The 3,810-nt window shown below is 39.1% G+C and overlaps 1 non-coding gene across 1 annotated transcript; it reads left to right on the forward strand.

The window, feature by feature from the left end:
- Nucleotides 1-1,092: 1,092 nt before the first annotated feature.
- LOC127743179 (small nucleolar RNA R71) lies at nt 1,093-1,200 on the forward strand. The gene has a single exon (XR_008004531.1). It is a non-coding gene; the product is annotated as a small nucleolar RNA R71 (small nucleolar RNA).
- Nucleotides 1,201-3,810: the final 2,610 nt, after the last annotated feature.

Genomic DNA, 3,810 nt, shown 5'->3' on the forward strand with positions numbered 1-3,810 from the left:
TTTCTGCCTAGACAAGTCATCCAGTTCTTTGGTGAGCAAAGGGGGTTCATCCTCCCAAGTCTCATTACTAAATAACTTGTCATTTAGCTTCATGATTGCTCCAAGGTACTTAGCAACTTGCTCTTCAGTGACATCTTCATCCTCTTCAGAGGAAGAATACTCATCAGAGCTCATGAATGGCAGAAGTAAATCCATTGGAATCTCTATGGTCTCAGTGTGAGCCTCAGATTCCCATGGTTCCTCATTGGGGAACTCATTGGAGGCCAGTGAATGTCCATTGAGGTTTTCCTCAGTGGCGTTCACTGCCTCTCCCTCCTCTCCAAATTCGGCCATGTTGATGGCCTTGCACTCTCCTTTTGGATTTTCTTCTGTGTTGCTTGGAAGAGTACTAGGAGGGAGTTCAGTAATTTTCTTGCTCAGCTGACCCACTTGTCCTTCCAAGTTTCTAATGGAGGACCTTGTTTCAGTCATGAAACTCTGGGTGGTTTTGATTAGATCAGAGACCATGGTTGCTAAGTCAGAGTGGCTCTGCTTAGAATTTTCTGTCTGTTGCTGAGAAGATGATGGAAAAGGCTTGCCATTGCTAAACCTGTTTCTTTCACCATTATTATTGTTGAAACCTTGTTGAGGTCTCTATTGATCCTTCCATGAAAGCTTTGGATGATTTCTCCATGAAGGATTATAGGTGTTTCCATAGGGTTCTCCCATGTAATTCACCTCTTCCATTGAAGGGTTCTCAGGATCATAAGCTTCTTCTTCAGATGAAGCGTCCTTAGTACTGCCTGGTGCAGCTTGCATTCTAGACAGGCTTTGAGAAATCAAATTGACTTGCTGAGTCAATATCTTGTTCTAAGCCAGTATGGCATTCAGAGTATCAATCTCAAGAACTCCTTTCTTCTGATTAGTCCCATTGTTCATAGGATTCCTTTCAGAAGTGTACATGAATTGGTTATTTGCAACCATTTCAATTAGTTCTTGAGCTTCTGTAGGCGTCTTCTTTAGATGAAGAGATCCTCCAGCAGAGCTATTCAAAGACATCTTGGACAGTTCAGACAGACCATCATAGAAAATACCTATGATGCTCCATTCAGAAAGCATATCAGAGGGACACTTTCTGATTAATTGTTTGTATCTTTCCCAAGCTTCATAGAGGGATTCTCCTTCCTTCTGTCTGAAGGTTTGGACTTCCACTCTAAGCTTACTCAATTTTTGAGGTGGAAAGAACTTTGCCAAGAAGGCATTGACTAGCTTTTCCCAAGAGTTCAGGCTCTCTTTAGGTTGTGAGTCCAACCATATCCTACCTCTGTCTCTTACAGCAAAAGGGAATAGCATAAGTCTGTAGACCTCAGGGTCAACCCCATTAGTCTTGACAGTGTCACAGATTTGCAAGAATTCAGCTAAAAACTGATGAGGATCTTCCATTGGAAGTCCATGGAACTTGCAATTCTGTTGCATTAGAGAAACTAATTGAGGCTTAAGCTCAAAGTTGTTTGCTCCAATGGCAGGGATAGAGATGCTTCTCCTATAGAAGTCGGGAGTAGGTGCAGTAAAGTCACCCAGCACCTTCCTTGCATTGTTGGAATTGTTGTTGTTTTCGGCTGCCATGGGTTCTTCTTCTTTGAAGATTTTTGTTAGGTCCTCTATAGAGAGTTGTGCCTTAGCTTCTCTTAGTTTTCGCTTCAAGGTCCTTTCAGGTTCAGGGTCAGCCTCAACAAGAATGCTTTTGTCTTTGCTCCTGCTCATATGAAAGAGAAGAGAACAAGAAAATATGGAATCCTTTATGTCACAGTATAGAGATTCCTTGAGGTGTCAGAGGAAAAAGAAAAATGGAAGGAAGAGGTAGAAGAATTTGAACTTATCAAGAAAGATGGAGTTCGAATTGTGCATTAAGGAATAGTGTTAGTCCATAAATAGAAGGATGTGGGAAGAGGGGAAGAAATTTTCGAAAATTAATTAAAAAGATTTTAAAAACATTTTGAAAAATACTAATTGATTTTCGAAAACTAAGAGTGGAAAAGAAATCAAGTGATTTTTGAAAAAGATTTCGAAATAAGAAATTAAAAAGATATGATTAAAAACTATTTTGAAAAAGATGTGATCAAGAAGATATGATTGAAAAGTTATGATTTGAAAAAGATTTGATTTTGAAAAATATTGAAAACTTGAAAAAAAAAATTTGAATTGAAAACAGAATCTTTCCTCTTGTGCCATCCTGGCGTTAAACGCCCAGAATGGTGCACATTCTGGCGTTTAACGCCCAAAGCACTACCCTTTTGGGCGTTAAACGCCCAGCCAGGCACCTTGGCTGGCGTTTAAACGCCAGTTTGCCTTCCTCACTAGGCATTTTGAATGCCCAGCTTTTTCTGTGTAATTCCTCTGCTGTATGTTCTGAATCTTCAATTCTCTGTATTATTGACTTGAAAAGACACAAATTGAAAATATTTTTGGATTTTTTTATAATGAGGAATAATAAAAAATGCAACTGAAATCAAATAAACAAATGCATGCAAGACACCAAACTTAGAAGTTTGTATACTACTGACACTAACAAAATACTCAAGAAAAGAGAATTTAAAGATCAAAACAAGGAAATCATCAAGAACAACTTGAAGATTAATGAAGACACATGCATGAATTCGAAAAATGCAAGAAGAATAGAAACATGCAATTGACATCAAACTTAAAATGAGACACTAGACTCAAACACGAAACATAAAAATATTTTTGGTTTTTATGATTTTGTAATTTTTTTGTGGTTTTTTTTTCGAAAACTATGTGGAAAAGTAAAATAAAGGATTCAAAATTCTTAATGAGAATCCCAGGAATCATTGCAATACTAGTCTAAGACTCCGGTCCAGGAATTAAACATGGCTTCATAGCCAGCTAAGCTTTCAAAGAAAGCTCCGGTCCAAAACACTAGACATGGCCAATGGCCAGCCAAGCCTTAGCAGATCATTGCTCCAACAGCAAGATTGATAGAAATCAACAAGCTCTTGTGATGATAAGTTGAAACCTCGGTCCAATAAAATTAGACATGGCTTCACAGCCAGCCAGACTTCAACAGATCATCATGAAACTCTAGAATTCATTCTTAAGAATTCTGAAAAATACCTAATCTAAGCAACAAGATGAACCGTCAGTTGTCCAATTTCAATAATCCCCGGCAACGGCGCCAAAAACTTGGTGCACGAAATTGTGATCATCAATGGCGCCATCAACATGGTACGCACAATTGTAATCTCAACTCTTTATCACAACTTCGCACAACTAACCAGCAAGTGTACTGGGTCGTCCAAGTAATAAACCTTACGTGAGTAAGGGTCGATCCCACGAAGATTGTTGGTATGAAGCAAGCTATGGTCACCTTGTAAATCTCAGTCAGGCAAACTCAAATGGTTATGGATGATGTATGAATAAAACATAAAGATAAAGATAGAGATACTTATGTAACTCATTGGTGAGAATTTCAGATAAGCGTATGGAGATACTTTGTCCCTTCCGTCTCTCTGCTTTCCTACTGTCTTCATCCAATCCTTCTTACTCCTTTCCATGGCAAGCTGTATGTAGGGTTTCACCGTTGTCAGTGGCTACCTACCATCCTCTCAGTGAAAATGTTCAACGCACCCTGTCACGACACGGCTATTCAGCTGTCGGTTCTCGATCATGTCAGAATAGAATCCAGTGATTCTTTTGCGTCTGTCACTAACGCCCCACAATCGTGAGTTTAAAGCTCATCACAGTCATTCAATCATTGAATCCTACTCAGAATACCACAGACAAGGTTTAGACCTTCCGGATTCTCTTGAATGC

Source organism: Arachis duranensis, chromosome 1 (assembly GCF_000817695.3).
Source record: "Arachis duranensis cultivar V14167 chromosome 1, aradu.V14167.gnm2.J7QH, whole genome shotgun sequence".
Taxonomy (NCBI): Eukaryota; Viridiplantae; Streptophyta; class Magnoliopsida; order Fabales; family Fabaceae; genus Arachis; species Arachis duranensis.